The 15,140-nt window shown below is 42.3% G+C and overlaps 1 protein-coding gene across 1 annotated transcript in view; it reads right to left on the minus strand.

The window, feature by feature from the left end:
• Nucleotides 1-15,140, minus strand: part of PTPRZ1 (protein tyrosine phosphatase receptor type Z1) — a 196,499-nt gene that overhangs the window by 63,759 nt on the left and 117,600 nt on the right. The window lies entirely within an intron of this gene.

A 15,140-nucleotide genomic window follows, 5' to 3' on the forward strand; every position in this document is an offset into this window, starting at 1 on the left:
TTGACGTCAAAGATTTCACCTCTAGATTTTTAAAAGTGGACTCTAATTTTAGGTTCCTTAATATTTTTTACGCTAGGAGTCTAAGGCTGAAACTTGTGGTCAGATTTGAAAATTTGGGCCATAGTCACTTCTTCATAGGTCAAGTGTTGGGGGTCACATGGTACCCAGGAAGAAGATGGCTGCTTAGTCCTGGACCTCCTCATTCCCCACATATCTATTTGTTTTTAATAATTACTTTTCTAGCAAATTAACAATAAGTTTCTGTGATAAAAGTTTACATTAATCCCCTAGATAAACTACAAATTGTTGAATATGGATTCCAATGAAAAAAAATGAGAGGCAACAAAAGACCTAAGGAAGAGCTGAAGGAGGAGACCACAAGGCCACCACAGAACGTAGCCCAACATATTGCAGCACTCAAAGAATTCCTCACAGACCGACTGGATTCAGCCTCAGAAGATATTTGTGGCCTCTCTAAAGATGCAAGCCATGTAAAATCCCAAATGGCTCACTTAGAAAATGAGCTACAAAAGACTGTCATTGAAACCTGTGAAATTAAAGAAGAAACTGCCTCCTTAAATCTTAGACTAGACAAACTGGAAGAAAACCAGGATGACGTAGAAACTAGACCTCAAAGAAACAACCATCACTTCTTGGGGACTATTGAAGGTCAAGAGGAGAAGGATATTATTAACTTTCTTCAGAAGCTGCTCCAATTTAAATTGGACCCCCAGCTGTCCCCACTAAATATTGAAAGGGCTCATCGAATGCCTGGTACTAGAAGGCAGGAGTCTGATAAGCCCAGACCAGGGCCGGCTCCAGGTTTTTTGCCGCCCCAAGCAAAAAAACAACAACGGAGTGCCGCCCCTTGAAAAGAGCCACCCCAAAGGGCCGGAATGCAGCCCCTTGAGATGTGCTGCCCCAAGCACATGCTTGGAACGCTGGTGCCTAGAGCCGGCCCTGGCCCAGACCCATCATCTTCAAACTGCTGAAGTTAAATGATAAAGTAATGTTAATGAATACTGCCAGAAAAGCTCAAACCCTTATGTACAAAGGCCACAAAATGTCTCTTTTTCCTGACTTCTCAGCTGAGCTTAACAACAAGAGGGCTGCATTCAGTGGCATAAAGCAAATTCCAAGGAGGATCTTAAAGTACCCATCCACCTTCACTATGGATTTAGCAGGCTGCACATGATTTTGCAAAAGCCCCTCTGAAGCTTGGCAGACATTTCAAAGACTGAGACACTAAGCACCATCTACTGACTGAAATATTATCGTCACTGATCATCACGATTTGATAGAGAGAATCATGATATTATGATAACCACAAGTCCTTGGAACAGTCAATACTCCTGACATGTAAAGTAGACTATAACCTAAACCTTAAATTGCACTAATTATTCAATTTGTGCAGGGCATTTGACATAATATGAATATACATTTTATATTGTTGTATTTTTCATATTTCGATTTTGTACTAGTTTATATTTGATTTACCAAATCAATTGTAAATTTACATTTGATAAGCGTGCATATACGCATATCCATATACATGTGTATGTGTGTATGTATCCATAAAACTTCTGTAGGTGGGTATATATTATACATGTTCTAGAATGCCCAATGGTATTTACAGGATAATATTTGACTTTAAATATATTTGCATTGGAGATGTTTAGACTATTATTAGATAATATAGGGAGGGAAGGAAGGGATGGAATTGAAGCCATCAGGGATCTGAACATGCCCACGCTGGCTTGTTTTAAGTCTGTTAAAAATTTTTTGTTTTCTGTTACAAATATATTTTGAAAGACACATCATATTTAACTACAGATCTTTTTGTATACTTGATAATCTTAGAGGTTCAATTGAAGGCATACATTCATTCATAACTAACCAGTATCTAATATGTGTAAATAAAGACCATATCGTAGAAATGTGGTTTTACAATAGCAATGGGGAAATGTGTGTCCTTAGAATAAGGTTAGATGTCTTAATATATCATTTAAAACTTTGTCATGAATTTTCTTAGTGTGTGCTTCTGGAATGCAAAGGTACTTAATCAACCTTCCAAAAGAATTAAAATCCGGAAGTACCTCAGATCAAAAAAGTGCTAAGTAGCTTATTGCAGGAAACTCATCTAGCAGATATAGATGCCAACAGAATCAAGAAGATGGGGGTAGGTGCTGAGTATCATTCATCATTGAATCCTAAGAGCAGAGGCACATCCATCGTAATTCATAAAAGTGTAACTTTTCAGTATATACAGTCTTGGTCTGTTTCAACTCAAAAAAATTCATTCTAGTAATTCTAATTACAATACAAGTGGAGGTAATTCTGAATTTTCCAAAGACATAGCGGACATTCTTTCTAATAAAATAGACATTCCTGTAATATTGGGAGGCGTCTGGAATACTATGCTAGACAGACATCTGGACAAATCCAATTACATGAGACCCAGCTCTCAAAGCACAATAGGCCAACCCTCATTATTAATGAATGAACGTGATTTAAAAGATATATGGAGACTGAGACACCCCAAGGAGCATGACTATATGTATTTCTCTATAATACATTCATCTTACTTCTGAACTGACTTTTTTCTTGTGCCTTCAGAACTGATACCAGCATGCCTAGAAGCAGCTATTGATAATATATTAATTAATTTCAGATCATGCTACAATTATACTTATCATAGACGGTGGTTACACATAATTAAAATCTTCTAGGTAGAAGCTGACACTCTGCTTCTAAAAGTTTTGTTCCACGGTTGACTCAGTCATGTCTAACTTCATAGAAGAAAATAAGCACTCATTTACCTCAGATACCATTTTTTGGGAAGCTACTGTAAGGGGTGAATGCATAAGTATGCATCCCAAAAGAAGAAAACGAGACAAGTTACTAGATTCTCAGAACAAGGAAATAGATGAGTTGCAGAGATGAGACTGGCCCAAATAATGAAAACATCCTACATTCTCTAATCAACACAAAATAGAAATATAAGAAATGCTTATCTAGCCAAGTTGAATTTGCACACAACAGGGTCAAACAAAGATATTGTGAATGGGGAGATAAAGCAGGTAAACTACTTGCCAGAAGACTTAAGATGGGACTAGCCAACAACAATATTTTTTCCTTCTTACTAGAAGACAGGAGTGCCATCCTTGAACCAATAGATATAAATAATCAATTGAAACAATTCTATCTAGCTTTATATAAATCAGACAACAAATTTGACTTTAATAAATTTGATGATTTCATTGAAGTCCTGTCTTTTAATACCCTAATTTCAGAACAAGTCTTGTTTATGGACAAAGCTATCACAACACAAGAGATTGAACACGCTGTAAAAATACGAATTCTGGCAAGGCCCCTGAGATGCATGGCTTTCCAGTAGATTTCTACAAAACATTTTGTAATTCGCTATCTTCTATTCTTTCAAAGGTCTTCACTGAAACATTCCAAAAAGCAACCATGTCTCATGACTAAGGCTAAGATTTTGTCATGGATATTTTTAGTAAAAGTCATGGACAGGTCAGGGCAATAAAGAAAAGTTCACAGAAGCCGTGACCTGTCCGTGACTTTGGCTCCCATCGCAGATTGAGTGTTGGAACTCCAGGGTCCCCCACAGCCCACGGCTGGGAGCTGTGGGCCCCCCTGCTGGCTGCAGTTCTTGGTCCTGCAGGGGCTGGGAGCTGTGGGGTGCCCCTTCAGCCCGCAGCTCTGGGGGCCCGCAATGGCTGGGAGCTTGGGGGTTCCCCCACTGCCCATGGCGGCCGGGATCTCCATGCCACCTGTGGTGGCCGGGAGCTTGGGGGTTCCCCCACTGCCCATGGCGGCTGGGATCTCCATGCCACCTGTGGTGGCCGGGAGCTTGGGGATTCCCCGGCTCCAGAGTTCCCCCACTGCCTGGGTATCCTCGCTACCTGCAGTGGCTTGAAGCTCCGGGGGCCGCCAGAGGTGGCCGGGGTACTCAGCAGCTCCCCACCTCCGCGGGCGGCAGGGGACCCTGCAGCTCCTGAACACCAAGGCTAAAGTCATGGAGGTCGCTGGAAGTCATGGATTCCATGACTTCCATGACCTCTGTGACTAAACTGTAGCCTTACTCGTGACATGAGAACTACTTTAATTACTTTAATATCAAAGAAGAAAAAAGATCATCACAATTGTGATGACTTCTGCCCCATATCTCTATTGAACACAGATTGCAAAATAAATGCAAACATTTTAGCTACATGACTGAACACTATCATCCCAACAATTATACATGCAGATCAGGTTGCTTTCATTAAAGGCAGATTGGCTGCTGCTAACACAAGAAAAATCGCTCACTTGATCCAGCAAGCTCAGATGTCAGATATTCCCTTCACAGAGTTATCTCTAGATGCAGAGAAAGCCTTTGATAAGGTTGAATGGCTTTACCTAATGAATACTAAAAGAATTCAGATTTGGACCAATATTCCTGGATTGGGTCAGTGTATTATACAACTCTCCCCACACTTTACTATCAACTAATTGAATTATTTTGCCCATATTTCAGCTAGAAAGAGGGACACAACAGGGCTGTCTGTCCGTTTTCACCCCTCCTTTTTAATCTCTCTTGAAGCACTGGCAATGTACATACATCAGCACTCAGCCACTGAAGGTGTGACTGGAAACAGGAGAGAATACAAAATCAGTTTATATGTTGATGATATAATAGTACTATTGAAGAATCCTCCTATCATTATTGAATGTAGTTGATATTTTTTGAAAGATCTTTGGTTTTTGCATTAACTGGGATGAATCGCAAGCAATGGATATATCCAAAAGACCAGATCCTTCTCAGTTTCAGCATTTTTCCATTTCAAATATGAAAGGAAATAACTTATTTAGGTATTAAAATTTGTCCTAATCTTCCTGAAATGGTTTCTATAAATATGGACTATATATTAAAAGAAATGTCCAAGGATGTAGAGAGGTAGTATCTACTCCCTCTGCCCTTATTGGGAATAATAGAAATAGCCAAAATGAATATCTGCCCAAATTGACTTATATCATTAGCCTCTTGACTTTCAAGGTCTCCCACTTGCTCTTTCCTCGAATAAACAGGCTTATCATGCACTTTATATGGGATTAAAAAAATAGCCTCACTTGTCACACAAAACTCCTAAAAAATCCTGGGCAACTGCAGGCTCCTAGGGTTGCCAGATTTGTATCTATATTATCTAGCATTCCAAATGTGCCCTGTTGTAAGGTGGTTCCCTTCTAGTAGCTGTGTATACACATCAGCTTGGTTTTAAATGGAACAAAGCTTAACTATGCCATTTGGTTCCCTTTCTTCTTTTATATACTTTAAGAGGCTACCCACATCCTTAAGGAAAAGTCCAGACTTTGCATCTACAAGGGGCATTTGCTAATTCTCTTCTTGTACCACTAGGATATAACCCATGTCTCAGGATAAAGGCCAACTCGACACATAATACAAATTGGACAGAAAAAGGATTAAAAAAATTAAAGCTATAGTACAAGATGATAGACTGGCCTCCTTCAATTACATGTATCAAAATATCAGCTATCCTTGTCTCATAGTTCAACACTTCAATACTCTTCCAAATATACAGGTGATTGAATACAAATTACATGGGAGAATCAGATTTTGTCACTTTACTACTTAAATTACCTGAGAACTGGACCAGTGTGTGGTGTAAATGAGCACATCAGGCCTAAGGGGTTTATCCCTACATGACTAAATCACATTAACTTAGTATACAAACTATTTTGCAAAGGCTAACTAAAAGATGACAGATCACGTCAGCTTACACTGAAGAGTAAAGTGACCTAGTCCAGGGTTTAATACATACAGTATTATTTTCTATTCTAGCCTGGGACAGCTATGAGAATCTTTAATTAAGTTAATAGAGAGATCTTTTCAGATATCACTTTCCATTACATCATCTAATCCTACTTCTAGGAGATATTAGTATCCTGGAATCCAATCTAATGTTCCTTTCACAAACTCTAATGACCTGTTCCTGCGGTAATCTCAGGGCTTCCACTCTGTCCTCATCTCCTCTGCTGATTTCAGCATCCATTCTCCTTCTCCAAACCTTGTTCCCTCCTGAGGAGATAGTGGCTCTGTCCTCTTCTGGCCTCCTCCTACCTCTCTGGCCATTCCTGCCATCCTTCTTATCCCTTCACCCACTCTCTGTGGGGGTTCTACATGGCTCAGTCCTTAGCCCTCTGTCTTCTCCTTTTACACCCGCTCTAAAGACCCACTTCTTCCACGAGGCTGACAAGCAACTGGCCAACTAATAACAGACAAGTTGAGAAATCAGTGATATTTGTTCATTTACTTTAAAATGCATATATAAAATTGTATATGTTGACTGTGCCCCTCACCCATCATACACCACTTGTCTTCTTAGATTGTAAAAGCTTTGCAGCATGGACTGTGTCTTTCTCTGTACACAGAAAGCACAGAGCCTACCATGTTTTTTTGGTGCTACTACAATGCAAATAAAAAATTACAAACAAAAAACTGTGTTAAAAGAACATTGTTAAGGTTGCAAAGTCAAGCACTCAAAAGGTAGGAAATGGTAGAAATAAAGTTTCCTGTACAATCTCCCCCTGCTTGTTCATGTGCATATGATACAGCCTTTAATTACATGATCACATGCTATTTATTCCATAGGGCCCCTGCCTCATTCACTGCACAGGATGGATGGTGTAGCTATTCAATTTTTGTTTTCTCCTGACGGCTCAATGTGTGCCCCTAGTCTATGCCTTATTTACTGTACTCTATGCAAACCCTGCTCTGAAGACAAAAATTAATTTCCTCATGGGCTTTACTCTGGTTCTCGTTGCTATGGCATATGTGTGTTTCACAAACATTAACTAATTTATTTTAACGAGACCCCTGTGAGGTGAGGGGATGGTATTATTTCTTTGGAGCAGGGACCTGAAATTGGTTGGGGAATGGCCTTTGAGTACATGTGTAAGCTTGAAAGCTTGTCTCTCTCACCAACTGAAGTCGATCCAATAAAAGATATGTCCTCACCCACCCCCTCTTTCTAATATCCTGAGACCAACATGGCTACCACTACACTGTAAATAGATAGGCCTTTTGCCATCTGTGTGAAAATCTGACCAAATTTGGCCATTATAAGCTTTTGAAAAATCATATTTCACACATGCTTAGTAGAGAATTCTTAGATTTTAGCAGCTAAATTCCCCAAAGATTCCATGAGGACAAATCTTGTGAAGACAAAACTGCAGTTTGCAATAGAGGGGCAGGAACGGATATTGAACTTTTAATTAACTTTGCAATTTGCATCTTGACCACAGGAGGGCACTGGAACTAAATATTGTTTTGCAAAAATAACAGGAGTACTTGTGGCACCTTAGAGACTAACAAATTTATTAGAGCATAAGCTTTCGTGGGCTACAACCCACTTCTTCGGATGCATATAGAGTGAACCATATATTGAGGAGATATATATACACACACATACAGAGAGCATGAACAGGTGGGAGTTGTCTTACCAACTCTGAGAGGCCAATTAAGTAAGAGAAAAAAAACTTTTGAAGTGATAATCAAGATGGTTCAGTACAGACAGTTTGATAAGAAGCAAGTGTGAAAATACTTACAAGGGGAGATAGATTCAATGTTTGTAATGGCTCAGCCATTCCCAATCCTGTTCATGCTCTCTGTATGTGTGTGTATATATATCTCCTCAATATATGGTTCACTCTATATGCATCCGAAGAAGTGGGTTGTAGCCCACGAAAGCTTATGCTCTAATAAATTTGTTAGTCTCTAAGGTGCCACAAGTACTCCTGTTATTTTTGCGGATACAGACTAACACGGCTGCTACTCTGAAACCTGTCATTATGCAAGGCACTGCATTTAGCCGTATGGAGTGGAAATCCATCAACTTCATGAAAAAACTCGTACAGATACAGACAGACATCATCTTCCTTTCCAAATGCAAGCAGATGGACATCATACCAAAAGGACTAAAGGTAAAAAATCCATTACAATCTACATATCACACAGACTATGCTGAGAGACTGTGTCACACACTCTCAAAGAAACTGCGAAACCACCTGATCAGCATCCTATACAACAAACAGGGAAAGATTAAGAATGAGCTCTCAAAACTGGATACTCTCATAAGAAACCAACCTTCCACACAAACTTCCTCATGGATAGACTTTACAAAAACTAGACAAGCCATTTACAAGACAAACTTTGCCTCTCTACAAAGGAAAAAGGACACTAAACTATCTAAACTGCTACATGCCACAAGGAGCCACAACAGTAGTTCCCTTAACCCACCCAGCAATATTGTTAACCTTTCCAGCTATACTCTTAGCCCAGCAGAAGAGTCTGTCCTATCTCGGGGCCTCTCCTTTTGTCCCTCCAGACCCACGAACATGATACAGTTCTGCGGTGACCTAGAATCCTACTTTCGACGTCTCCGACTCAAAGAATATTTCCAACATACCTCTGAACAGCATACTAACCCACAGAATCCCCCCTACCAGCACTACAAACAAAAGGATTCTGCGTGGACTCCTCCGGACGGTCGAAACAACAGACTGGATTTCTACATAGATTGCTTCCGTGAACGTGCAAAGGCTGAAATTGTGGATAAGCAACATCACTTGCCCCATAACCTCAGCCATGCTGAACACAACGCCATCTACAGCCTCAGAAACAACCCTGACATCATTATCAAAAAGGCTGACAAAGGAGGTGCTGTCGTCATCATGAATAAATTGGAATATGACCAAGAGGCTGCTAGACAGCTCTCTAACACCACATTCTACAGGCCATTATCCTCTGATCCCACTGAGGATTACCTAAAGAAATTACACCATCTGCTAAAAAAACTCCCTGACAAAGCACAGGAACAAATCTGTACAGACACATGCCTAGAACCCCGACCAGGGACATTCTATTTGCTACCCAAGATCCATAAACCTGGAAATCCTGGACGCCCCATCATCTCAGGCATTGGCACCCTAACATCAGGCTTGTCTGGTTATGTGGACTCTCTCCTCAGACCCTACGCTACCAGCACTCCTAGCTATCTTCGAGATACTACTGACTTCCTGAGGAAACTAGAATCCATCGGTGATCTTCCAGAAAACACCATCCTGGCCACTATGGACGTAGAAGCCCTCTACACCAATATTCCACACACAGATGGACTACAAGCTATCAGGAACAGTATCCCCGATAATGTCACAGCTAACCTAGTGGCTGAACTCTGTGACTTTGTCCTCACCCACAACTATTTCACATTTGGGGACAATATATACCTTCAAGTCAGCGGCACTGCTATGGGTACCCGCATGGCCCCGCAGTATGCCAACATTTTTATGGCTGACTTAGAACAACGCTTCCTTAGCTCTCGTCCCCTAACGCCCCTACTCTACTTGCGCTACATTGATGACATCTTCATCATCTGGACCCATGGAAAAGAAGCCCTTGAGGAATTCCACCATGATTTCAATAATTTCCATCCCACCATCAACCTCAGCCTAGATCAATCCACACAAGCGGTCCATTTCCTGGACACTACTGTGCTAATAAGCGATGGTCACATAAATACCACCCTGTACCGGAAACCTACTGACCGCTACACTTACCTACATGCCTCCAGCTTCCATCCAGGACACACCACACGATCCATTGTCTACAGCCAAGCTCTAAGATATAACCGCATTTGCTCCAATCCCTCAGATAGAGACAAGCACCTACAAGATCTCTATCAAGCATTCTTAAAACTACAATACCCACCTGCTGAAGTGAAAAAACAGATTGACAGAGCCAGACGAGTACCCAGAAGTCAACTCCTACAAGACAGGGCCAACAAAGAAAATAACAGAACACCACTAGCTGTCACCTTCAGCCCCCAACTAAAACCTCTCCAGCGCATCATCAGAGATCTACAACCTATCCTGAAAGATGATCCTTTACTCTCACAGATCTTGGGAGACAGACCTGTCCTCGCTTACAGACAACCCCCCAACCTAAAGCAAATACTCACCAGCAACCACACATCACTGAACAAAAACACTGACCCAGGAACCTATCCTTGTAACAAAGCCCGATGCCAACTCTGTCCACATATCTATTCAAGTAACACCATCATAGGGCCTAATCACATCAGCTATACCATCAGCGGCTCGTTCACCTGCACATCTACCAATGTGATATATGCCATCATGTGCCAGCAATGCCCCTCTGCCATGTACATTGGCCAAACCGGACAGTCTCTACGCAAAAGAATTAATGGACACAAATCTGACATCAGGAATCATAATACTCAAAAACCAGTGGGAGAACACTTTAACCTGTCTGGCCATTCTTTGACAGACCTGCGGGTGGCTATCTTAAAACAGAAAAACTTCAAAAACAGACTCCAACGAGAGACTGCTGAGCTGGAATTGATATGCAAACTAGACACAATCAACTCAGGGCTAAATAGGGATTGGGAATGGCTGAGCCATTACAAACATTGAATCTATCTCCCCTTGTAAGTATTTTCACACTTGCTTCTTATCAAACTGTCTGTACTGAACCATCTTGATTATCACTTCAAAAGTTTTTTTTCTCTTACTTAATTGGCCTCTCAGAGTTGGTAAGACAACTCCCACCTGTTCATGCTCTCTGTATGTGTGTGTATATATATCTCCTCAATATATGGTTCACTCTATATGCATCCGAAGAAGTGGGTTGTAGCCCACGAAAGCTTATGCTCTAATAAATTTGTTAGTCTCTAAGGTGCCACAAGTACTCCTGTTATTTTTGCGGATACAGACTAACACGGCTGCTACTCTGAAACCTGTTTTGCAAAAGCAAACTTCTCTACAATAGACTGGAGGGAAGTCCTAAAAGTTCTTTTTTTGTAGGAGCAAATAAAATAACGAAAATTAGTGAGCATGTCTTTTTTTCCCCTCACCAGGACACACTGATGACCCTTATAAATTATTCTGAAACCTATCACTGTGCCCATTTTCACATTTTGGATGTACAGTGGTGATGTGTTAATGTCTGCATTATAGTGAATTCCTTTAGGTGCAGTACAAGAAAATGTGAATAACCACAATAAATTGTCTTTTCAAACCATTTTCAATTACATTCAATCACTCCAACTGTTGCTATTACAGTTCCTGCCCTCCAGATGGCATAAGGAAATCAATACAAATAACCAGAGGATGTTTTTTGCCTTTTCAATTGTAAGCAACCATGAGGAACAGGGAAGCTGGAACAATTTGTATAGTGGGGGTGCTGAGAGCCATTGAACTAAACTATAAACCCTGTATATGGAAAACCACTTCAAGCCAGGGGGTGCAGCAGCACCCCAAGGACCCCTAGTTCCAGCACCTATGATGAGGGATGCTGTCAATAGGTAGGATACAACCCAGTGCTCAGTGCTCTGTTGAATTGGCTGTATGGGGAAGCAACTGGCCCCACCCCCTCTTCCCACGGGAATTCAGAGTCTTTCCATGGTGAAAGGGGGAGGTTCAAATTGAAAGTGATTTGGCAGACCTACTTATTGTCAGGTGGCTATATCTTTTTAGTCACCCTCACTGCAAGTTGTAGCTGTAGTATTCCTACTAGTGAGCATTGTAGATATGGATGATAATGTTTAAATCATCACTTTAAATCATCTAATGTAGTGTTCAGTTCAGTCAATCGGCAGGTTCCCTCCCTTCTGCACAAGCAGCAACCTTGAGAGCAATAGGTTCCCCCAAGGATAGGAAACCAAAACCAATCTACGCTGGTCAATGAGACCAGGTGGATGGGGCCAGGAGCCTTCCCCAGTGACTCAAAGAACCTAGAGACAGGAAGAAGAGGCCTAAGCAGTCTGGGAAGTACAGGAGGCACAGGATTGAGAAGGAGAAGCTGCCAGCTGGCAAAGGACAACAGCCCTAACAGCTGCTGGGGGTAAGGGTCAGAGACACTGCAGGGGATTCAGAGCCTAGAGGGAGAGATCCAGCATTCTAGCAGCTGAATGGGAGAAAACTAGTGAGAGGAAGATTAGCAACTGAAGGGAGAATTGCTGGAAAGAAGTAGCCCAGCAGTTGGAGAGTGTGGGGAAGATTTAGGGAGGGGAAATGGGGAGAGAAGACTGTTTGATAGCAGGGCTCACAGAACAACAGGGTTTGTGTAGGAGAAGGCGCTGGGAGGAGCAGTGAGCACCAGATAAAATAACTGAAACATGTTCATACAATACACACAAAGCCAATATCCCAAACCAGTGGGGCAAGGGTTCCAGGCAGCTATTAGCCTGAGGACTTAACTTTACAAGCCTAGTTGAAAAATACCCCCAAACCACTTCTTCCAAGCCACATACATGCAATTAAAAAAAATAAAGCCACTTATTGCCTCCCATGTCCATTACATTCTGCTAACAATGCCAACTTCAATGCTGCATTCATTGCCTTTTCCGTGCCCACCTCTGGGTCTAAACTAGCACCCATTGAAATCTATGGAAAACTTCCCATTGGCATGAATGGGCACTGGATCAGGCCTTCTGTGCCTTTCTTGATGCTACCCCCTTTTGTGTGTAATGACTTCCCTGTCCCAGTGAGTCACCATTCTCTCCTCTTTCATCTACCTTATAAAAACGTATCTCAAAAAGCGAGTTTAAAATTAAATAAACAGTAAATAAAAAAAGAAACCTTCAAACTGCTCCCTCTTTGGACTGCCCAGTGTCTCCTGTCTTCTGTTTGTTTAGCGAAGTTCTTTGGAGCAGGGACTGTCTAACTCTGAGGGGTTTTATCACTTTACAGATGCTAAAAAAATAATAATGACGTGACCTACATTTAACTCTGAGCTCTGAACACAAAATCCAGCATTCAGGGACACTGGATTATGACACTTTCTGAAATACTGGGGGCTTTCGGCTACCTATGTACATTTATAATTGCTCTGCCGGAATGGTCCGGCTATTGTTCTTCCTGCGTAATTAATCTATTTATGATTCAATACATGTTATTGATGAGCAGGAACAGTTAACTGTTTTTTTCCAGACTATCCTGTGCAGGAATGGAAATGGCTTTTGCAAAGTGTGAGACGCATTGTGTGCTATGTGACACGCCGCAGCTTTACTGACATGTCATTGCTTGAAAGCACAGGCGCTGATTTTTGTTTTTGCTGGTGGGTGCTCTTCTCCGCCCCATCCCCCCTGTGAGACCAGCGGGCGGGGTCTTGGTGGGGGGGAGAGGCTGAGTGGGGGCAGGGCCTCGGGGCAGAGTGCAGGCAGGGCCTCAGGGGAAAGAGACTGAGCAGGGGCAGGTCCTAGGGGTGGAGCATCAGGCAGAGCCTTGGGAGGATCGGGGGGGGGGGGGGAAGAGGCTGAGCGGGGGCAGGGCCTCGGAGTGGAGGTCAGACAGGACTTTGGGGGAAAGAGGCCAAGCAGGGGTGGGTCCTCACGGCAGAGCGGGGGGCGGGGCCATGGTCCGGGCACTGGGGCCAACAAAAGATTAATCTGGCCCTGCAGGTACTGAGCACCCCTATTTTTTTTTTTGGTGGGTGCTTGAGCCACCCATGGAGTTGGCGCCTATGCTTGAAAGCCACTTACTGATGCCTTTTGCTTGAGTAGGAGGCATGTCATATGCCACAAAATGCAGCAGCCCAAACTTCAAAATCCTGCACTACATGTTGGTCAGGCATGTTGTGTTTCTGGGCTCCATGTAATTAATTCACTATTATTTGGTCAAAACACTGATGAATTGTTGGCTTAGCTAAAAAAGGAAGTTGCCATACACTAATGCAACAAAGTCCTATCTAGACCGGTTTGAAATATTTGCAAAACCCCCCTCCAAATCTACACAAAACTGATCTATTTTCATGTTGGGTTACCAACTAGGAATTGATACCAGCTTGATGTAAAGCTTCTCTAAGGTTCATGAACAGTTTGAGGGAACTAGGCCAATTTATGGTTTTCTATAATTTGTTATGTTATTGATCATTCTTTTTTAAGCACTTTACAACCCTGCCCCAAATAGATTGTAACTCAAAAATCATGTGAATTTTGAAGTTTGGTTTGGTTTCAATTTTGATGTGGATTCAGGTGAATCCCAAGAGTTTTGACTGAATTTGGCTTTGAGATTTTGAATTTGAATTTGAAATTGAAAGTGATACTCTGGGTATTGTTTGTGAGACCATGATAATCAGTCCAAAGAAAATGGGACCATTTCTGTCTTGCTCCCGAGCTCCAGGATGCACCAGAGACCTGGTTCCAGCACCCCAATTCTGAGGGCCAGTCCCAACCCAGACGCAACTTAGAGATGTCCAGCAACAGCTCTAACTTTTGCCACTGGAATAGGGTCCTTAGTGGACCCTATGCCAGTGGAGGATTGGCATGGTCAAGCTCTGCTATGCTACAACACATCTTCTATGCTGGAAGGAGGGGAGGCACAGGGCAGGTCTACACTACAGCCCGGATCGACGCCCTGAGATCGATCCACCGGTGGTCGATTTCGCGGGTCTAGTGAAGACCCACCAAATCGACAGCAGATCGCTCTCCAGTTGATCCCTGTACTCTACCCCCGACGAGAAGAGTAAGGTAAGTCGACAGGAGAGTTTCTCCTGTCGACCCCCCACGGTGTAGAACCCGACCTAAGGTACGTCAACTCCAGCTGTGTTATTCACGTAGCTGGAGTTGTGTAGCATAGGTTGACCTATCGTGGTAGTGTAGACATCGCCTCAGATGCAGGGCCCAGCAGTGGCACAGATGCGTCAGCACCAGAGTTCCCTGTGCCAGGGAAATTCTCTGCTGGTGATTTGTGGCTAAATTATGTCTCCTTTATGAGTGGTATTAAGAGGCCGTAATCAGGCTTGAGGCTGTGACCCAATATCTGCACGAGATCCTGTAAAGAGAAATTGCTGAGTTTCACACAGCTCTAGTTCTAAGGAAAATACAAAAGGTTGGGTTAAAAGGTGTTTTATGTTGAGCACATACTGTTGGTCTTTAATTTTAAGAACTTATAGACTTTTTATGTCTTTACTGATTCTGGGTAAGATTACCAGGAGCTGTATTTCTACAGTTATCCTACAGGACACCATCAGAGGAGTACATTTGCTGACTTGTTATATAATCAGCTTGGTGTCTGTGAATATTATTTTCAGATGTATA

This window comes from Emys orbicularis, chromosome 1 (genome assembly GCF_028017835.1).
Source record: "Emys orbicularis isolate rEmyOrb1 chromosome 1, rEmyOrb1.hap1, whole genome shotgun sequence".
Taxonomy (NCBI): domain Eukaryota; kingdom Metazoa; phylum Chordata; order Testudines; family Emydidae; genus Emys; species Emys orbicularis.